We start from the raw sequence: 22,505 nt of genomic DNA, 5'->3' as shown, positions 1-22,505 counted from the left end.
ACTTGAACCTCCCAGCCCGTGTCCACTGCTTGGAGACCCCTCCGTTTCTCCCAGGTGCCCTGAGAACGTGTCCTGCATCCTTCTCCAGGACCCTCTCCACCACCACAAACAAAGCAGCTCTTTTCTCAGGCCCGGAGAAAGGTGTGCCTCCCTTCCAAGGCCACGGATGGGATGCCAGAGCAGCAGGGCCCGGGTCAGGGCCTCCTGGAATGTCACTTTATGTACGCAACAGGAAAGTCTCTAGGTGTCACGGAGTCCCCAGGACCCAGGCACTCCTCAGACCTTGTGGGCACTGCTGACCACAGAGGCACCGGGCACACCAGAGGGAATACCCTGTGCCACCGCCGTGGAGATGCCCTGCAGTCTGCTGAGGCCTCACCCTGCTGGGACCAGTGGCCACACAGCAGGACAACCAGGCTTGTGCCAGGGAGAAGGGGCACGCAGGCTTTGGGGGTTGCTAGCTGCCCTGGAAAGTGCAGAAGCTGGAGCTGCTGAGGTGTCACATGTGGCCGAGGAGACATCTGGGGCAGTGTGACACACAGGGTCCTTAAGACGTTGGCGGGAAATGGGATTTGAAGGTGTATTTGATAAGGCGCACCCAGGCTGAGGAGGCAGTCACCGGCTGCCACACTGTTGCTGCAGACCGCTTCTTCAGTAGATGCCAACTGGCAGACAACACAACTTTGTCAGTCATCGTCCTCCCACTTTCCCAGGGGAGACTGCAAGGAAGGACACGGCAGGATAGGTGTGCAGGCTCCAGGAGAGGGCCAGCCCGGGGTCAGCGGGGCTGCAGGGGCGCAATAGCCCATCTGCAGACCTTGCACGTGACAAGCAGCTGCTTCCCCCTCAGCTGCCACCCAGACTGCTGTGGCCAGGCCATCCCTGGGGAACAGTGCCCGTCCACCGGCTCACCCTGTGAGCTCGAGGCTGTCTGTCCCCATGCTGCCCAGCCTCCGGCCACACACCCGCACCTCCCACTGCAGACCGCCAGTGCGACGCACAGAGATGGTGCCAACTGGCAGCTCCGACAAGCCCTGGTGGGGTCAAGTCAGCGAGGGCCGCTGCTGTCCACAGCCAGTCAAAGCAGGACCCGAACTCCTGCCATGTTTGCGCCCTCTTGAGGACTCCTTGTGTGTCCTAGAGGGACTTCGCACAGGCACCGGAAAGCACAGCGATTAATTCGTACACAAAGCACGTCTTGTCTGCCGCTGTGTGCCCTCTGCTTTCTGTTGAGGCACAGCAGGCTACACCAAGACAAGCTCAGACGACAGACTAAATCTCAACAGACTTAAAGACCCGAAACTCGATGGAGTCAAGCCAATAATCAATACCGAAACATAGGGGAGAACTCCAGACTGTTCTAGAATAATCCTCAGGTCGCAGGCGATGCCTCGACAGTAACCAACTCCCATGCTGGTGGAGCCAGCATCATGTCTGGACGAGCTAAGCTGCCCCCCGGACCAGCACCTGCTATGCCAACATCTTGTGTTGGAGCGCCAGCCCACGTCCGGGCTGTTCTGCCCTGAGTCTAGTGCCCAAGCAGTGCACCTGGGAAAGCAGCAGAGACTGGCCCAAGTCAGCGGGTCCCACAGGGAAGACCCCAGGGGACCCTGCGCCCTGGCGTTACCTGCACTGCCGACCCCACAGCTGGACGATCTCTTTCCCTCTCACTCCTTTCTTTCTGTCTTTTCCCCCCAAATACATTGATCAATGAGAAACAAAAAGAACATTTCCAAGTTTATGAAACACAGCTAAAGCACTGCTGAAAAAGAGAGCCCTGCGCGTTTGCAGCACAAAAGGAAGTTTGAAAGCAGGACTCACACCTGCCTCCAGCTAGTGGAAGCACAGCGGCCAGAACAGGCAGAAGGGAGACGGCAACAGGGTCACAGCCAGGAAAGCAGTGAAGCAATGTGAGAGCCTCCACAAAGGAGCGCCCGCCCGGCTGTTCACTGGAGCTCGTGGGTTCAAGCCCCAGGCTGGTCTCAACACCAGCTTCCTGCTCATGAGCACCCCAAGAGGAAGCAGGTGCTAACCCAGGTGTCTGGGTTCCTGCCACCCACGCAAGAGGCGCAGGGCAACTCATGGCTGCTGACCTCCACCTGACCCGGCACCACAGCTGCTGCAGGTGCTTGCACAGTGAGCGGCAGACGGGACATCTGCCTGCCCGCCTGCCTGCTTGACTCTGCAGCATAAATAAAGGCATTGTTTTAAAAGTGCTGACACAGGACATGTGTTAAACGACACAGATGTCATTGTCACAGTCTGTCACCACATGCCCTTGAAGGTGCCGACAAGGTCCCAAATAGCCCCCCGGTTCATGTGATCACTTAGAGGAAGTGGACCGTTGCCTGGAACAGCACAAAGTAGCACAGTTCACGTCACCTGAAGCAGTTTGAAAAGCTCGGAGCTGTGAACAGAGCATGTGTGTGACGGCTCCAGTCTCTGCACTGGAAAGCATCAACTGGGATTTTAAAGAATTGCTGCCAATTGCCTAGACTCTCCTCCAGAAACTAGAAGAGGTGATCACATCGCAGCTGATTTTACAGACCTAGGTTCCCTGCCCCCAAAAACCAAAGACCACGCAGACGGGCAGCCGCAGCACAGCACCCTCACCATCCTTTGCTCAAAGTGCCCGCAGCTAGAACTCTGAGCAACTGGGCACCGGGACCAAGGGGAGCAGGGACTCGGCCAGCTCATCCCCACCCTCACGACTGATTCTGAAACCACTGCTTTAGATCAAGCACTGCGGGAAAAGATTCTGGCAAAATCTGACTCCCCTTCTTTTTTCTAAGATTGTTTTTATTTGAAAAGCAGATTTACAGAGAGAGAGGTGGGGGGAGAGAGAGCAGTGGCCGCAACGGCCAGAGCTGAGCGGATACAAAGCCAGGAGCCACTTCTGGGTCTCCCACATGGAATCAGGGACCCAAGCACTTGAACCACCCTCTGCTGCTTTCCCAGGCCACAGGCAGGGCACTGGATCAGAAGAGGGACAGCTGGGACATGCTGCAGGCAGAGGCACGACCTAGCATGCCGCAGCACCAGGCCCCTGATTCCCAATCTTCACATGTCTCAGAAATAAAAGCAGAATATTGTGATGTGATCGTCTTCAAGACCCAGAGCTGAGCTACCCTAGTGGAGAAAACCCAAAGGATTCTTCTCTGCCCCCAGGAGCTGGAGAAAGACCAAGACGCCACTCCCAGGCCCCACCTCGGGCTAACGGGAGGGCAAGGAAGGCTTCCTGCAGATGGTAGCAACAAAACTCTCACAGCAGAACCCAGGCCCAGGTCATACACAAAAGCCAGTTCTATCCGCACATTCTCCTGCGGGTCATTGGAGACCAAACTCCCCAGTGCAGTGAAGCCGTTTTCACTCTGCTCCTTCAAGCACCTGAAATCCTTGTGTGCGGATCTAACAGTTAAGTGTGCAGGACCTGGTACGCTGGCACTACAGAAGCCTGAAGCCAGAAGCCAGAGACCCCCGTGGGCGTGGCTCTGAAGACCCCCCAAGGAAGACCTGCCACTTGACACATGGACTCAAGCCTAGACAGTGTTATTCTAAAATGTGGAAAACAAATGAGAAGTCCTCTGCTAAACTAGATGAAGACAGAGAAGAGTCAGTCTGTCTGAGTTCCTTAGTCACAGGACTAGACACCGGAATCAGTAGAACAGAACAATAATTAAAAAGAAACAGAATTACACCCGTATGGAGACACCCAGCTGAACTTTGATAAAGAGTCAAACCAATATAATAGAAACAGAAAAGCTTCTTGGCCTTCTAGCAATTGAAGAAAATTAATCCAAAATGTGAAAAAAAAATCAACAACAACAACATCACATGGGAAATGTAAGAAAAAAATTAAAAATTTCAGGATCTAAGGCATGGGGAAGAGTTTTTTTTAGATTTAGCATCAAAACCATGAGCCATAAAAGCAAAGACTGATAAACTGGACCTCATCAAAACTATGCAGTTTTGCTCCATGAAAATATCTGCTTATTGTCCCAGGATCAAAACACCAGCTACAGATCTGAAGAACATGGGTTCATGCCTAGACTACATGGCAACTGCGAAGGGCTCACTCATCCAGACTGCACGGAGCCTGTGATGAGCTCAGCAGGCGGGTCCAGGAGCACAGCACCACGAGGATGCCGCATCTCAGGCAGAGGGCCTTGGTTAAAACCCAGCCCCATCTCTGACCCAGCCTCCTGCAACTGCCGCAACCCAGGAGCCAGCGGTGGCGCAAGTGACTGCCCCAGGCCATCCACAGGGGACACCAGTCTGGGTTTCAGCTTCCTGCCTTTAGCCTGGCCCAGACCCAGCATTGTGGCATTTGTGGAGTAAACCAGTGGACGAAAGATTCTCTTCTCTCTCTCTCTCCCATAAATAATTTTTAAAAAAGGAAACTTTTCAATCAAGCAATTAGATCCAATTAGAAAATAAGCACAGAGCCACGAGGCCGCCCGAGGATGAGAGATGGCCAGAGCACACAGGGCGACACCAAGATGCGAATTAAAACCACATGAGCTATCACGGTGCACCTGATAGAATGGCAAAGAAAAAAACCAGCGAAACACCACATTCTGCCAAGGATGTGGGAAGGGCAGAGCTGCTGCAAGTGCAAAAGCAAGGCAGAACAAACCCTCCAGAGTTAAGGCCGGTGGTGTCCATGGCGCATCCGGGCACCTACCCCAGTGCAAAAGCTCACCGCAGCTTTCTCTGCAACAGCTAAAGCTAGGGGCTGGTCCAGAGAGCCTCGGTGCAGCCCACAGAGCACGACTCGGCCACAAGCCTCAATGCCCTGCTGGCCAGGAGGTGGCTCAGACCCACCTCTGGAGAATTGCATCAGGCCACAAGAGCCACGTGCCTTGCGGTTCCATTTACAGAACCTTCTGCAAGTGGCAATTGCAGATTCAAAGAGCACGTCAGTGACTGCAGGGGGAGAGGCGTGGGGGGGTGTCAAGGGAAGGGCAGGGGGAGGGTGTGGCCCTGGGGATCCCTGCAGTTGAAGGGTGGATGCGGTCCTGAAACGTGACCATTACATGGTCCACACACATCTCACAATGTGGAAGAGGGCTCACTCTGGCTGGCTCCTTTCAACCGCAGGGCAACTGAAAGACTGATCGATAGAAACAACAACCACGAAGACGGCCCAGAGCCCAACAGTGACCCCAGCGCCCTGAGGCGGCACCTGCGCTCCACCCAAGACTGGCCCCAGCTGTGAGCACCTGCCTACCGCAAGGACTGGGTTCCCCACACTTGTGCTCACAGCCCAGCTCTAGCCCTTCATGGAAAGGCAACGTCTGGTGTCTGCTCCCAGCGGGGGCAAGCATTGGGGCTGGGATGGCCTTGCTCCTGTGCACAGACTGCACTTTCCGACCTACAAACCCTGATTTGAACGATCGCCAAGCTTGCCAACCATGCCACCATCTCCTGCCTCTGAGTGGGACCCATGAACCTGTGTGCAAGGGCAGGGCGAGGCCATGGACACAGCGGCTTCCTCACATTGATCCCAGGTGGGACAAACTCCCTGGACAGCCTCTGTCCTCCACTGCTACCCCGGAGTCAACTGGTCTGCTCCAGGCAGGCATGCTTTGCCCCTCACCGGCCAAGGGCTGCCTCCCCTGAGCCCCTCCACCGCGCACTCAGCTGCCGCAGCCAGGGAGGCCACAGACCTGGGACCCATGCTGTGCTTCTGAGTGGCCCATGATCCTGCTGAGTGCCTCCTCTAGGCCAGGACAGCCAGGGAACTGGCAAAAGGCAGGGTGTTTCCGACAGGCCTGACGTCTGCCACATTTTGCCCAGTGGGCCAAGGTCGCTCTCTGAGTCGTGTCCTGCCCCACACTGTGCTTTCAGCAGATAACATCTCTGGTTTCGTTCTTACAGAAAGATTTGTGACGGGAAAGGAGAGGTATGTCATCTCCCAGAACGTGGCTGCCCTGCCTCTCTGTAACCCCAGCTATTTCGGGTGCTGGGAAGCCAAAGGCATGCATAAATAGAGGTTGTGTTGGCCCCTGTCAATCACGCTGAAAAATGCTACCCCTGGGGTGGGGGAAGGGGCTGCCCAGAACTGCTACAAATAGCATATCTCCCCAGCACTCTAATCTGAAGCTGTGTGTGCACGCACACACACACCAGCCTGTCCCTCCAGCCACAAAATGCAAGTTTCTAACCAATCCACACCTATCCACACCCTAAGTGTAGTTGGATTCATTGTTGGGGGACAAACAGCTCAGAAATCAATAAATTCCTTTATAAATGTTTCTAGTCCTTAACAGAACAAGGATTACGGACCCCGTTTCCAATAATTGCTAGGAATCTCAAGAAATATTTTGACAAAGGCAACCAGTCGTGTTGAACACACAAGAAAAGTACTGAAGTGGGTCAGACTCGATTGCAAACAGCATTTCTTGCTAAGTGTGTGCTTGAGGACAAATGCACCATTAAGAACACATAGATCATTCCTGCCAAGGTGAAGGAGCTGCACGTTTAGAACAGAGAGAGACAGAGAGATTGGGAACCAAAGTTAGAAGCCCATGCCAGGGAACAGCTCACATACCTTTGTGGAGAGAGACTGAGTCCAGCCAGGCGTGCCCAGTTCCAGGCACAGATGGCCTAGCCCTGAGAAGACAGCCACAGCCTCAGGCAGGATGGGACGGCCTCACCGAGCCGGGAGCAAAGGGGCCCTCCCGGAACCTTCCGCAAGGGGCCCCTCCCTACGCCCTGCAAAACTTCAGAAAGATGCCCTGGTGCTCTGGATCGTGTCCTGCTAAGCAGCACTGCAGAGGACACAGAGGGGCCGCACCTGCCTTGGAAGACAGAGCCAAAGAGGGCAGCCTCCCAGGGCTTGCCTTTGAGCCAATTCCACATCAAGCAGAGACGAGTAGTGGCCTAGAAGACAGACGTGGCAGAGACAAAACTCAGTCTGGCTCAGATATAGGAAGTTGACTGTTTGTTATACCTTACCTTAATGTCACGGTAGCAACCTTTAGAAAACAGGAAGAGAGAGTTAGAAACCACCCAGAACCACATTTAGGTCTCCGGCGATGGTGGCTCTCAACCTCAGAACTCATCGAGGGGGACTGCTGTGCAGGAGCCCTGGTGCACAAAGCCCTCGGTCAGCGATCGGACTGTTCTGTGGAGGTACCTGAGCTGAAGCCCTGGGGAGTCGCGGTCCTGCAGAGGGGGCCTGGGACGAGCCTTTCCAGAGGCCCCCCCTGGAGCATCACCCCAGAACGAGCCTCTCCACAGCAGGACACTTAGTTTACGATTTGAAGGGGAGGACATTGCATTCATTTTATTTTATTTTGCAAACATTATCGTAATGCTGACACTTTTTATTATCCTCAGACTTTGTCCTCAAGAAAGCAACTCATTGTGCTCCCCAGCACCTCTAGTTTCATCAGCCCTGCGACCCTGACTCTGGAAAAAACACCAGGAAGGATGAGGAGGCAGGAAGGGTGTTCGCTCTCTCTGGAAAGCATATTAGCTCTACACGGCAGAGTCTGCGAGGGAAAAGGAGTCTCCAGACCCAGACCTGGGCAAGAAGAAGGAACCGGCATTGGGACTGGGAGGCAGCATGTGCCGTACAGAGTCAGAGCGACCAGGCCTGAGTCTCTGCTGCCTCTGACCTTGTCACCTGCTGGAGAGAGGGGGGCTCCTCTGCACCTCTCTGATGTCACCCCCCTGTGACATCCGATCGGGGGAGGGTCACTTTAACCTGGCATGGTGAGCTGGTTAATCCCAGATCACATGGACTGGCACAGATCCACTTTCTGCACACTCCAACACCGTGAGCGGCAGGCACAGGCGGCGTGCACTCAAACAGGAAAGAGCTCATCCACACCACGTGGCTTCCCCACAGCTCAGCAACCAAGGGGCAATCGCCGGGCCTGGGGGTCTCCCAGCATAGGGATGCCTACCCTTTTCCCATCACTGAATATGCTAAGGACCATCCAAGGCCATGCAGACACACACACACACACACACACACACACACCACACACCACCATGACACCCAAGGGAAGACAGTTATGGGGAGTTCTCCTAAAGGACATGACAGCCAAGTTGGGCCTCATGGGGCACATTAGAATTTGAGGGGCAGAAGCAGCAGGCAGTACAGAGGGGAGACAAACCCTTATAAGAGCTTTGCTGGCCTAGAAGGGGCCAGGGCAATAGGACACCCGTGGCGGCAGGCAGGAGGGCAATGGGACTGGAGGTGTGGCTGGCACCAGCTGGCAAAGCACCTGGGGGCAGGGGAGAGGCTCTGAGAGCCCAGGAGCAGTGCATCACAGGACAAAAAAAATTACAGCAGAAGGGCAGCAGGTTCCCTGCGTGGCTGCCATGCCCGCACCTCTTACCAGGGATGCCAACTGCTCCCAGACTTAGCCGAGATGTCCCCAGGAGAGAGGGGACACCCCTGAGGCCCCTTGGCCTCTGGTCTCCGGGTCAATAGTCCTAATGCAAGCCCTCTTGTGCTTGAGCAGATTTTAAATTGTTTTGAACTTATTTAAAAGGCAGAGAATCAGAAACAGATCATCCATCTGCTGGTTCACTCCCCAAGATGCACGTCCCAGCAGGAGCTAGGAACTAAATCCAGCATTTGGGCCATCACCTGCTCCCTCTCAGGGTGTGTGTGAGCGAAACACTGGACTCAAAAGTGGGACAGCCCAAGACAGGCTGGGGTTTCCCAAGCAGTGTCTCCACCACTGCAGCCAGTTCTCATCCCTGCATGCACGTCCCTACCAGCCAAGAAGCTTCCTGCGCAAAACACACTTGATAAAGCAAACACATTTTAATTAAAAACAAAAACAGCGGCTGACTCATGGGTAAACAAAATGTACTAGTGCTCTAGGCTGAGGGATCGTCAGCAGTGAAGGGAGCGGAGCTGTCATTCACACCACGACAGAGGTTACTTGCAAACGTGACAGCGACACACGCGCCTGAGCGCTGCAGGAGTCCATTCAAGGGAAAGGTCTAAAACAGGTACTGCCGGATTGGGAAGGGGAGGAAGCCAGAGTCACTGCCGAAGCAGACGAGATTCCGCTTGGCATGATGAAAGAGCTCGGAGACAAGGACCTCAGAAGTGTGGACCTTGAATCAGAGTGAGGGGGTAGGCACCTGGGGCAGAGGTTGAGTTACACCCCCTCTCCCCACAGCAGACGTCCTGGCTCCTGGCCTGCCCCTCTGCTTCCCAGACAGCAGAAGATGGATCATGACCTTGGGCCCCTGCCACCCATGCAGGAGACCCACTGGAGTGCCTGGTTCCTGGCTTCAGCCTGTCCCGGCTCTGGCTGTGGTGGGTTTCTGGGGAGTGAACCAGCAGATGGAAGCTATGTATGCAAAGACACATACGACATAGAGATTACTCTTTCAACTAAGATGAGAAATCTATCAAGTCTGCTGAAGGCACGGGTAGGGCTGGGAGCCGCACCTGCACAGGACAAGCGGTGGCTCCTCTTCTCATCTTCCCAGCTCCTTGCTGTGGCTGGAGTCTCTAGACCAGGTGCCATGTGGCAAAATCACCAAAGAAAAAGCCAAAGAATTTTCAAAGGTTGAACTTGCTTCCTTAGGCCTTACTAAGGACAGAAATGACAAAGAGAGGTCCCTCACTGGCCAATAGTAAGGTCCCTCGGCAAAGCACCGTCTGTGCAGACCGTTCTCGAAAACCAAATTATCTAAGGCAGCCAAAATGAAACGGGGAAAGCCAGAAGAAGCCCCCGGATCCCTGTGTGTCCACGAGAGACACCAGTGGAAGGACCACACTGGACTGGCCTCACGTCCTGGAAGGGGCATCCCAGCCAGAAGCTGCCACCAGGAGGAACAAGAGGGCCCTTGCCCGCTTCTGGAACTTGCCCCTAAAGGTACAGTCTTGCGCCAGACACCCCCGAGAGTGGGGGCAGGTGCCAGCTCTCGCAGGGCTGTGCAGCCCCACGGTGATGCCCCGTGTCACAGGCCTGGATCCCTCCACCGCTCAGCCGTTTGGCCATGTCCTGCTGCCACCTTCCTCTTGCCACCCTGGCAACCCTCTTCCAGGAGCATGCTAGGTAAATGCCAGGAGCAGACCTGACACAATACTCGTGATGCTCACGGAGCATGGCTGGGAGAACCAAGACCAATCCACACACGTGGTGGCCTCCTGTCTTACAGCTGCTGAGCTTGCGCCCTCCCCCTGTACCCCAGTGTGTGCTAGGTACCAGGTGGACCCCCTGTGACTGCTGTGTCTGTGTGTGCAGTGTCTGACCGTGCCTGGGAGGACTCACTTGCCTCAGCCAGGTGGGCCCCACCTGGCCTGCCAAGCTTCAGGGCTCTGGCCAGCCATACGTGGGGTGGGGCTCACAGCCTCCCCCTGGGGACACACGCTCTCCTTGCTGGGGGCCAGTGCTCCTACCCATTCTCCCTTGCACAATTCTCTGCTTGTCATGATCACAGCCCTGACGTGACACAAGGAGCAAGGCACAGGTGCACGGCCGCGTGCTGACAGCGCCACGCACGCAGCAAAGGGCCCCTCCTGAGGGTGACCGCACGTGCACCCCACACAGTGACCTGTCGGCATGCTCTTGGAGCTCCTCACACCGTGTTTTTAGTGAAAGCATGACGCCTCCAGCCACCTTTTGATTAGCCATGGTAATGGGGGTCAGGCATCAGCTGAATAATTGAAATGGAAACTCTATTCCCACTGAGCGAGTTTCTCTCCCTCCACCTCTTTCCTTCCTTCCGCAGCCTGCAGCCCAGAAGAGGGGCACTGTGGGAGCGTGCGAGGATGCTGGGCCGGAAGAGCCCGCTGGGCCTGGCTGGACCTTTGTGACTGACCCCCCGGGTGGGTCTTTGGCGGAAAGGGCTGAGCCAGCGCCTGCCACCTTCCCGTGGCCACCCTTGCCGCCTGCCGTCCTCACTCCCAGCCTGCGTCTTCCTGCAGCCTTCCTCTGGGCACTCCTCTCTCCCCAGGCTGCAATCCTGCCCAGTGTGATGGTGATAACGTTTCTGCAGCTCCGTTCTAATAACTCCACAAGGGTTACGGTTCTGTTTTTGTTAAGAAAAGGGTGTAGGGCTGGCTGGAGTCTGAGCATAGAGAGAAGTTTGTGGTAAAACACACACAAGCAGGACTTTGCCCGTGGGCAGGTGCCCTGTGAAGGGTCCCAATCAGGACGCATGCCCCTGGGGACCCTAACTGCTTCATTGGGCAGGGGTCACAAGCGAAGCGGGGCGGTCCAGTGTGCCCCTGCCACTTCTCCATAAACCTTAAATGACTGGAAAAAATCACAAGTTTAACAACAAAATAAAACAATAAAAAGGCCCCTCTGAAGATCAGGAAAGAAGGTGAGACGTGAACAAGAGAAACCCGAGCCAGGAGAGTCAGCCTGCCTGGCTGGGGACCCGTGCGCGTCACCTTGAGCCGCTGAGCAACAGGAGGCCTGGGCTGGACGGGGACGGATGTCTCGGCCACACTGGGGCAGAGCACAGAGGGATGCTGTGTCACCCTCACCGGTGGCCCAGTGGGCATACGGCAGACAGAGCCTTGCCAGGACCGTGTCCTTCAGCCCACAGAACACTCCCCAAACTGTCCCCGCGTCACCTTCTCGGACCTGTTGTCAGCGCAGCGGCTGGGGGTTATTTGGGAAATCAGCACGCCCCCCTCTTCCTCCCCACTCCTGGCCGTTCTCTGGCCGGTTCTGAAGGTTGAGAGTGAGGCCTCCTGCCTACAGGGGGGCCATGATGGAGACAATCTCTGGGGACAGCTACAAGGCCAGCTTGGGGCCCGGCGCACCCACTGGGCCCAAGCCCAGGGGCCACAGTGACATCTCTGAGTGACAGCAACAAAACAAGAGCCAAGGCCCGGCACCCCTCCCCGCAGGTCCCCACGTCTGCCCGCAGGCAGACGTAACGTGGCACCCGAGCCATCAGGCTTCTAATCACAAAGTGGGTGCAAAGAGGAAAGCTTTTTGCAGCATCGGAAGTTAATTTGTTGGTGTCACCCACTATTTTTGTAGATTGGTTTTCTTAGTCCGGAAAGAAAAATCCATAGAGTTTAGCTGGTTCCCTTCCTCCTATCACCCAAACTTTCGAATGTAAGGAGCTTGTTTTCTCATTTTTCTTACTTTTTATTTTAGAAAAGAGTTCACCACCCAGATGGGGGACAAAATGGCGGGTCAAGACCTTGCCATGCCCGTCACTTAGCGAGCAGGTTAATCAGGGACTAAGGGACGCATTTGCGAAAACAATATGTTTAAGGGTTTCAATAAACAGATTAAAACCCAGATTTGTGTCCCGGTCACTGCCAGATGCCTGTCCCAGCCAAGAACACTTCCATCCTTGGGGAACTGCACGTTGCTGCACCTCCAGCGCCAGCCCAGCCCCAGGGGCCCCGGCCTTGCCCAAGGCCTTCACTTGAGTCTTCCTCTTGGTGCCCTCACCCCATCCCCTATGGACGCCAACACCCCAAGGCCCCAACTTCCCCCACGGCCCCAGGAAAGAGCCCGGCTGCTGTCCCTCAGCCCTGCTGCCCCCCGGTTGGGCCCCACCAGCCCCAGCACCAGGATAACCTGGCCTCCCTACTTTTCTTCTTCATTCTTTTAGGATTATTGTCACTAAGCCACTTTACCAAGTACCTGTTCAGCCCTATATAAAGAAGATGCACCTCTGCATAGCACAGATGGACCTGAGACATTAGGCACAGTCAGTCAGACAGTCCCCAGGCATGGGAAGACCAAGGCCACACGCCCACCCTTCTCGGTAGGCTCTGAAGCACAGAGCGGGGTGGCTGGCAGGGCTGACTGGACAGTGGCCTGGGCAGGTGAGCCAAGAACCCATTACACTGGAGCAATCGCCCCTCCCCACATCGGGGTGTTCCCAGTGAGTGGATGTGGTCCCAGCTCCCGCTGTGGACAACACACTCCCTGTGTTCTTTAGCTAGCTCCCTGTGAGTTCTCGGTAAGCCGTGGACAAAGCCGGCCTCTACTGTACTGGGACAGCACAAATGGCTGTGGCTCATTCAGAGAAAGAGTGTTACAGTAGGCAGTGGCAGTGCTGTCATTTCCTCCCTGAGCCTGGACTAGCCCAAGGCTGCCCCGGCCCGTCCTTGACCTGCTGGGCTTCAGCTGGACGGCCTCCCCAGCGCCCCCACCCGCCCTCTTCCTAGGGCGTGCTGCAGGGGTGGCCCTGGGGACGCCCAGATGCGTTCTTCCAGCCTCACAATCAGGTCTTGGCTGCGGACACTTGGGCCTCCTGGGCAGCATCCAGCACAATTAAGCTCTTCACCTTGTATGCCTTGGCACGTACACACGCGGTGGAGCGCCAGCTTTCCTGGCTCACAGCCTGTTCCCGGAGGACCCACCCCGCTAGGATGCGCCCAGCCCGGGGACCAGGGCCAGAGCAGGCCCTGACCTTCTCCAAAGTCAGGCCGTGGCTCTCAGGCACGCTTCGCCTCCTCTTGCCTCCTTCCTGCTCTCCACGGGACTTGGCCCTGGGCGGTGGGGAGAACTCTGAAAGCCTCAGGGCTGGGAGCCAACACGCGTGATCTCTGAAGCAAGAGGGGTAGGGAGCCAACTGGGGCACCGCAGGCAGGAGTGAGGGCTAATGGAGCGGCGAGGCCACGGAGCCGAGCATGGGGCAGCTGCCTGCGAGGAGGAAGTCCAGTTACGTGCTCTGCCCTGGTCACATGCCAGGCTCCACAATGGTCCAAGGCATGTTTTGCATACACAGAATTTGCTCTGGGGCCTGGCGTGGTGGCCTAGCGGCTAAAGTCCTCTCCTTGAACATGCCAGGATCGCATATAGGCGCCAGTCCTAATCCCGGCCCCTGCTTCCCATCCAGCTCCCTGCTTGTGGCCTAGGAAAGCAAAGACGGCCCAAAGCCTTGGGACCCTGCACCCGTGTGGGAGACTCGGAGAAGCTCCTGGTTCGCGGCTTCAGATCGGCGCAGCTCTGGCTGTTGTGGTCACTTGAGGAGTGAATCCTTGGACAAAGATCTTTCTCTGTCTCTCTTCCTCTCTGTATATCTGACTTTGCAATAAAAATAAATGAATCTTTAAAAAAAAGAAAAAAGAATTAGTTCTGGCGCAGTCATGCTGGCCAAGACCGTTAGCCTTGCCACCCTGAAGATGCAGCAATGTCCTCCAGCAGGTGAGGTGCCAGACACACCAGTCTCTGCCTTCCTCCCAAGGTCCCTGTGCAGCCCCATCCCTGGCTGCCCACAGCTCAGACGCGTCATGACCCCCCAGCTGCTCAAACTTCCCCACCAGGCTCTCCAACCCTCCCTACCTGCTGCTCCAGGCCCAGGGGAAACCCTCTCGCTCAGCTACTCCCTGACCAAGGGTTACAACTGTAATTAACCAAGCAGGCATGCCATCCCTTACCTTGGGACCTCATCTCAGGGGCCGGGGACCTTTCAACCTGCTCACCAGCTCAGAGCCCACTGCCCAGCACGCATGGCTCCCTGAGGCTCTCCGAGAGAAAGGTGATGAACACCTGAACGCCTGAAAGCCCCGACCCCACCAGCTCGCCCGCAATTCTCCTTCCCTAAAGGTAACCCCCAAGCACTCCCTCTGCAGGAAAGGCCCCCAGGCCTCCGCCCTGAACCCCGGCAGGCCACTCTCGGGGACTCAGAGTGGACTTAGCTTGGGTCACGAGACCCTGAGACCTTCACAAGGAAGAGCCTGCCTTGTTGTGTGATGCAGCGATCACTGGGCTGTGTGCCATCGTGCCCACTACCAGGCGACGGTGGAGGCCATTCAGGGGCTGGCAGGGCCATATGACCTGCCCCTGGCATTTTCAACTATTAATCTAGCCCTCCCGCCTCTTGTCACATGGCCAGAGGCAGCAGCCAGGCAAGCCCTCCGCATCAGTGCACCGTGTCTCCCAACATCAGGATGCTTCTGGTCCCGAGAGTTGGAGGCCGACCTTGTACCTGCTAGTTAAAACTACAAACCTCCACAAAAGACCTTTCAGAGTGACACTCCCTCTCTAGGAAGTCCGTTCCTGCGACCCGGGATTTCACACTAGCTTCTACCCGCCCAGCTGGGTTCACCCAGTTGGCTGTGTCGCCTGGGAGGATCCGGTGCAGGTTGCTTATCGCAGGGCCGGTGGACTGCACACACCCAGTACAGGCTAAGGACAAGGTCATGGCTGGAAGTCCTCTCCTCCCAGGTCTCAGCTCAAGGGCATCTCAGCAGGAGACTGCCCAGGGAAAGGACTGCTCCCTGAGAGAGAGATGGCCAGTTGATTCCCAGCCGACACATGAGTCATGTGTGTTACTGGGAACACACAGATCATGGTGGCAGGTCATGCACCATCCACCTGCACACAGCTCCCTCGCTTCCTCATCCACTCTGAGTGAGTGACCACAGCCGTGTGCACTCTGCCCTGTGTGCACCAGGAACAGGGACTCTAAGCTATCAGCCAGGCCGAGGTTGGTCTCCCATCCAGGTAGGTGTGCCTGCCACGCGGGCCAAGTATATTTGCATATAATTTACATGCCTCGACACAGCCATTCCCATCTCTGCTCAGAGTGCTTCCACACTAACTTGTTACAACGGCTCATTCGAAGCCCATGCTTACGATCCACTGCAACGAGTACTATGCCAGAAGTCGGCCATTCCCACCCATGCTCCTCCTGCGGGCAGCCAGACCCTCACCCATCAGCTCCATATAGAGTGCGAATAGGTGCCTGCCGAGGCAGGGGCACCCAGGAGCCTGGGGTCAGGAATGAAGTTTGGATGGAGGCCTCGACCCCAGGGGACCTCCCCGTGCCTAGCTATAGAGCTGAACAAGATGGAGGTCGGACGCACAGCTATTGCAAAGCAGCCAAGCCCGTTCCACCTTCCGAGCGTGCTGACAGGGCTGGAATGCCTGCCTCGGTGGGGCGGCCTGAGCTTCCTCTGTCAGCCCTACCTGGGACCCCAGGCCCATCGGTGTCTGTGACACTCATATCCTGTTTGCTTAAACTTTCACCAGGGCCCCAGCCTCTGCTTCCTAAACGTCCGGCTTCCCAATCCAGGAGAGGAAGGGAGGGCAGAGGTTGGGTGTGAGGCCAAGTGAGGGGAGAGAGAGGGGGAGCAGGAGTGAGGGGCTGGGAACATGTGTTTCCTAACTGAAACATCTAGAATCTGCTCCCCGCGGGCCGGCCGGTGCGAGGCAGCCCGGTTATCGCCCTGAACGTGAGGCGGCGTTTCCTGTGGCAAAGGGTCTGTGTGTGTTTGCATCAACAGCCCGTTTCTAGGGCTCCTCTCAGGCTGAAGCCCCGGCAGGTCCCAAAGGAAGAGGCGAGGCAGACAGGGGCACGTGGGCTGCCTCGGCAGTGGGGCTGCGGTGGAGGTCTGGTCCCGGGCTTGCCCCGAGAGGCACCAACAGCCTTCACGGAGGGCAGCATCGGGCCTTGTCAGAGTCCCTCCTGCTGCTGGCAGTCCTGCCTGGGACACACATCCGTTAGCCTCCCTCTTGATGGAAGGTACCAGGTTCTGCTGGTCTGACTTTCGGAAGGATCCCACCCCATGCCTGAGGACACCCCAGCCTCCACTGCCAAGGGGCCAAGCTCGAATCCCCATTTGGGGGGCCGGCGCAGGCTTGCAAGGCACTGCAGTCATTCAACCCTACTCCAACAAAGGCCACTTGCCTCCGAGGTTGCGGCTGCAGGGGAGGGAAGGGCGTGTCTTGCCCTGTGGTAAGCTCCATGGCAATGTTGTCAAGTATAGTGCTCAAGTTTGTATTTTTAAAACAAAACACCAAAAAGAAGTGAGACAACCGTGTGAGGCTCCATTCCTTCTCTATAACACAGAGGTGAGGAGGACATCAGTTGAGAGGACTCCCCGTTGGGTGCAGGCGGAGTCCTTTGTTGGCCCAGCACTGGACTGCCCCTGTCGGCAAGACAGAGCCCCAGTGGGGCCCCTCCTCTGCTCACCAGATCTCCCCGCACAGACGAGTCACAAGCTGAAACACCGGAGCTGGGGCACCAGAGGAAACAGCTGGATTTGTAGGTGATTTTCTAACCACATCCTCTTGGTCAGGTCTCACCCAGAGGCCCAAGGGCTGTAAAGGCACAGCTTGTCTGAACTGTCATGACAGACACCCCTCCCACACACCTGTAGATGTGGCCAGCCTGGGAGGCACTAAAACCCCTCGTCTACAACAGAGACCTTGCCCACTGGTTTCACCTGCGTGTGGACTCATGGATTCCCGGTCCACAATATGCCAACTGCACCTGCTCCTCTACTCTGCCCATGCTTGGGCAACAGAAGGAGCAGGTGGTGCTCAAGGCATGTGGCTAACAGACCCCCAGACCCCAGGGTCTGACCTGGGTGGGCTTGGGATCCCCGCAGCAAGCATTGTGGTGTGACCTGGAACTAGGGAACAGCACCCCACGGGCTCTTTCTTCTCAAGAGATTCAGAAAGGGGGCCATGGTGATGTTGCTCATGGGCCTTTCCCGTGGCTGACAGAGCTCCCTCCCCTGCCTACTTCCAGGAGCACGCCCACATCCTGGAGGGTCCAACCCAGAGGAACAGATGAGCTAACATGCAGCCCTGAGACAGTGGCCCAGCGAGACGAGAAGAAGCCAGAGGACACTGGGCTCCAGAGGCGTGATGAGCCCACAATGGGGAGGGCATGCAATGGGGCCCGTTCTAAACCAAGACATGGCGTGGTCTCTCTGCCTCATGGCTGTGGTCAGAAGGATCCACTGCCCCAACAATCAGGTTCCCTCCTCTCCTGCCTCTCGCCTAGGTCAGCCCCCTCCTCGACGCAAACTCGGAAAGCAAACCACATGCTAATGAGGACTCCCACGTTGAGATGGCTCTCTACACGGTCAACATTGCCAAATGTGAGCAGGTGCTTCAGGGTGGCCAAAGGCCCACGCTCCATCCCCATGCCCACAATGACCCTCCGCGTTGTTCAAGAACTCTGGCTAAAACCTGATCCTGTGGTCTTCACCGAGAGATGGCCCACCTTGCCAAGCGACACTACTGGGCCATTCCAGGGCCTCTTGCTTTCTTGCGGGTAGAGTTGCCCCCACAGACTCTTTTTTTAAAACCCAAGCCATGATCCAATATCCTTTTTCCCCACAATTTCAGCACACACAGCCTTTCCTTTTTGAAAAACAAAGCATAACAATTGCAATTCTCCCGGGGCCAGTGGCCAGACATCCAAGAGCTAGAGCCAGAAGATTAACGGATACACCGGAGAGGACAAGGTCGGGGGCAGAACATTCTAGACACATGTTTATGTCGGAGACCAGAGCCCACGGGGCCGAGGGAGCGCCCGGACCGGGGCAGGGGGTAGGCACCTGCAGGCTGGGCGGCCCCCCACAGCCCCTCCAAACCTGTGTGGGGAACATGGCTGTGACACTAATTAATGCCAGGCAAAATGTAGCAGCAGATCTGGGAAACTAAAAATAGATCTTTGCCAACTGATTCATCACTGCACAGAACTGGGGCTTCTCCCTGCTTCTCTTCGGCATGTCCGGCCCGGCCCTTCTGTTCTCCATCTTGGCTGTTTTTACCTCTCCCTCCCTCCCCCGTGCCTCCTGGCACAGGGGTTGAACCCCTCCGTAGCCACGGCCCCACTCAACTACCCTCCGACCCACAAACCTGCTTCATAACCGAGGAAGCCCCCTCTCTTCCTGGCCCCCAGGCTTGGAAGCCGTGGGATCGGTCCTGAATATTTTCCATGCGGATGCCCCTGCCGCTTGCCTCACACACTGGCCTCTATGGCTGTGTTTCCGATGCAGTCCCTTCTATTTTAAACTTTGTTGATTTCTGTGAGGAAGGAAGCCTAGTTCATACAGATTAGCTGGATAACTGGGGTCTGATTGCTTCTGATTGCCGGGTGCAAGGCCACTGAGAGAGCAGGTTTCCCCAAGCCCCCTGGATGGGCAGCCACTCCCTGCAGGCCTCCCGGAGCACAAGTCTGCTGGCTCCAGCTGGGGAGGGCCAGGAGTGTTGGCTAGACTTCAACAGGTCCAAAGGCAGGTCACACCTTCCTCCATCCATGCCTTGGGGCTGGGAGGCTGTGCTGGAAGGGTGCAGGAGGGGAATGGGGGAGCCAAGGGGCCCCCGGGATGCAGCAGCTCTCTCCGGGCTGGGAGTGGGGGGCTTGTGTCGGGGACAAATGCGTGTGCTTGGCAGGAAGCTTCCATCCTGCTTCCCGACAGACTCACCCTGGGAGGCGGCAGCCCGGCCCCGGGGACCAAGGGCCCTTCGCCTGGCTGCGCCTCCCAGACCTCAGGTGCACCAGAAACCCCACAGACCTCTCACCTGTCGGGGGTCAGTCCACGGGCGGGCGGGGGCTGTAGCTCTCTCCCCAGAGCCGGAGGGTCCGATGAGGCAGCATTGTTCTCCCTGCTCGTCCCATCTCTGCTTTTGCTTCTCTTTATGCCTTCTCTAGAGAAAACCGAGGGCTGCAGATTTAAAAAAAGAAAAATTGTGTGTGTGTGCGTGCGCGTGCGTGCGTGTGTGTGTGTGTGTGTGGAGGGTGGCAGGCGGCAGGGTGCGGGCAGCAGGGAGTGGCGGGGGCCTCAGGGGTCGGGAGCAGCCCGCCCTGGCGCAGCTTGGGGCTTGATGGCCGATGCTGGTGCGACGGCTTGCCTGCTACAGCTTGGTGCCACGGCAGCTCCGTGCGTGGGCGGCGGCAGCTACACGGCTGGGTTTCAAACCATTACAGTGAACATTTGCAAACAGATAAAAAAACAAAACCATCCGGTAGAAGTGGAAATTCCTGCTTTCCTTTCTCTTTCTGTGCTCTTTCTGCTTTTGCTCCCCTCTGGGCTTCTGCAGGAGGCGGCGTGGGGTGGGCATCTTGCCCTCGGGGCTCCCCAGCCCCTTCCCCCATGGCCATCTCCGTAGACAGGTACAAAGGGTCTTCAAGGCTGGCCCCGCAGCCTTGGCAATATGCAGTCATTACAGAGTCTCCCCCCCACCCCTGCCAGGGCCCCCTGTTCTGAGTCCAGTCATCAAGAGCCAAGGCACCAAAGGCACCCGCCTTCCGTAGCTGAGTCTCACCTCTCCTTGTCCACTGCCAAGGTGTCCCAGAGGGGCCGGCCTGTGTGGCCACACCCACGGAGAGTGTTCTGGGAACAGGGAGATATGCCACTCCAGAAGAAGCCAGGGTCCTGTGGTCAAGCCTTGGGGAAACAGGGCCTTGGTGTCCCTCTGGGCAAATCACGAAGCTCGGCAGGACATAGCTAAGGCCTGAGAAGGCCTGTGGGAAGGACCTTGTGTTGTTCTGGATCCAGCATCTCCAAAACGGGTGAGACCTCAGACTGGAGGGACCCCGGACTAGCAGGAACACACACATACCCACACCTCTTCCACCCCGGAGTGTGACACCAGGAATGGGTCTGGCCAAAGACCCCCTCGGGACACTCCCTCTGTCAGCGGGCCTGAGGCTGCAGTCTCAGTTCTGGGCAGCCGGGGAGGGGGGGATCGGTCCACAGTCTCCCCCACCCCAGTGGTCTCCTTGTATCTCCCGTCTAGGGTTGGGACAGCTAAGGTAAGTAAGAGGAACGGGCTCCCAGGCTCCCCTTGGGACTAACCCACATGGCCTAGTGCTTACGAGGCCAGTGTCCCACACGGGAGGACCTCGGTTTGATTGCCGGCTCTGGCTTCTGTTTCCAGTCTGCCAGCAGTTCACATCCTGGAGGTGGAAGTGGACAGCTTGAGCGACTGAGCTCTTGGTACCCACGTGGGAGAGCTGGGTTGGTGGAGCTCCCAGCCCCTGGCTCCTGCCCCAGCCCAGCCTCTGTTGCTGCAGACAACTGGGGGATAAACCAATAGGTAGAGTTCTTCCTTCACTCCCCTCTCCACCTCTCACTGTTGTTTTTGAAAAAGCCACAGAAGGTGTTAGCACCTGTTCCCCGGGGAAGATGCAACAGATTCCGCTGGCGGGAGGCAGACGTGCTGGGCATTGCGGCAGCAGAGGCAAGGGTGACAAAGGGTGACATGGGATGTGAGAAAGGCAGGGTGGTGCCTTGGCAAGGGGCTGGGAGCTGGGGCTGGGGACTCCCTTAGACCAGCAGTGAGGGTAAGTGACAGCAGCGGGTGTGGGCACGGCTGGCTCCGAGGAGCAGGCACAGTGGCCGTGGCCCTCAGCTGGGAGCCATGCTGCTCCCGGGGACATTTTGCTTTGTCAGCACCAGGGCATGCTCTCTGCGTCACACAGTGGAGCAGGCAGTGCTGCCGAGGGAGACAGTTACGGATGTCGCTGCTGGGGGCACGCAGCAGCCTGCTCCAAGAGCAGGACCCTCCAGGACCCTGGGTGGGACTGGGGCTCAGCCATCACACGCAAGCAAGGCTGCATGTGCCCCTGAGGGCAACTGCTGCAACCAGGGCCTTGGTCAACCAGAGGCTACCTTGTTCAAGTTCACTGACTTTCTTACCGGATGACAAGTGAAAAGCAGAGGGGCCGTAGAGAAACCTCTCCCCACTTCAAACCAGAGAGAAAGAGAAAGGAGAGAAAGAGAGGCAGAGAGAGACAGAGAGAGAGAGAAACAGACAGAGAAAGACAGAGAGAGGCAGAGACAGCCTTAGAAGCACTCCAAGTTACAAGCCTTTTTTTTTTTTTGAGAAGCAAAGCAAAGAAAGGCCTTCTCTAGCCGAAGTACATCAGACAACTTGAACTCGGGAATGGAGGAAGGGAGCACAATAAAGCTGGACACTGTTGCCCTTCAGTCCGAAGGACCCCTGTGGTCAAGCACATCACTGTGTCAGCCTGGTGCCACGATCGAGCCGCACTTGGCCGGTTTCTCAAGCCGGCAAGCAGAGAGTGGCGGTCAAGTTCAGTTCACTCCCCTGCCCCGTTCCCACCTCCTGCCCCGACACTCCAGGACAGGATGGACCGTAGATCACAACCGGCAGGCCTTTCTCTGGGGATGGTGTCCCCTCCACAACAGGCAAATACCAAGTGGGCAGGAGCTGTGAACGGCCAGAGAGGGCCAGGCCAAGGCCAGCCTGGGGAAGGGCACGCAAGGAACCTGCACACCGACCCCACACCTCGAAGAGGCTTCCCAAGAGGGTTCCTAAGCCAGCCTTTGAACAGCACCCACGAGACCCATCACAGCAGCTTCCGCTGAGAAGCAGTGATGCCCAGCCTGCCCGCCCTCACTTTAGCACCTTCTGCGTGCACCTGGTCCCTTACACAGGACAGGCCTGGACATAATCTGAGCACCTGCCAGGATGCTCCAAATGAAATGGTAAAGAAAATGGGGCCTGCACTGTGGTGTAGAAAGGTAAGCCTCTGCCTGAAACACCAGTGTCTTATATTGGCTCCTGTTGTTCCACTTCTGATCCAACTCCCTGCTAATGTGCTTGAGAAAGCAGTGGAAGATGACCCAGGTGCTTGGGCCCTGTACCCATTTGAGAGACCTGGAAGAGGATCCTGACTCCTGGCTTCTCCTTGACCCAGCTCCAGCTGTCCCAGCCATGTGGGGAGTAAATCAACAGGTAGAAAATCTCTCTTTCTCTTTTTCTCTCTCAACTTTGCTTTTTAAATAGTCAAGTCCTTAAAAGCAGCAAAGCAGGCACAACCCC

General features: G+C 56.8%; 1 protein-coding gene across 4 annotated transcripts in view; it reads right to left on the bottom strand.

Annotated features, from left to right (window-relative positions):
- The window catches only part of ZNF831 (zinc finger protein 831), a 69,056-nt gene extending 49,565 nt beyond the window's left edge, over positions 1-19,491 (bottom strand). For 2 of the 4 annotated variants that reach the window (XM_040988232.1, XM_040988235.1), the window contains exon 1: positions 6,554-6,915. The gene's annotated coding sequence lies outside the window, so the exon portion shown is untranslated. Of the gene's footprint in view, positions 1-6,553; positions 6,916-19,235 lie in introns of those variants that run through there. The other 2 variants (XM_040988234.1, XM_040988233.1) reach the window with 2 other exon arrangements.
- Positions 19,492-22,505: the final 3,014 nt, after the last annotated feature.

This window comes from Ochotona curzoniae, unplaced genomic scaffold, assembly GCF_017591425.1.
Source record: "Ochotona curzoniae isolate NIBS_2020 unplaced genomic scaffold, NIBS_Ocur_1.0 contig_48, whole genome shotgun sequence".
Taxonomy (NCBI): Eukaryota; Metazoa; Chordata; class Mammalia; order Lagomorpha; family Ochotonidae; genus Ochotona; species Ochotona curzoniae.
The sequence above is the reverse complement of the archived record's forward strand: the minus strand, read 5'-3'. Positions and strand labels throughout refer to the sequence as shown.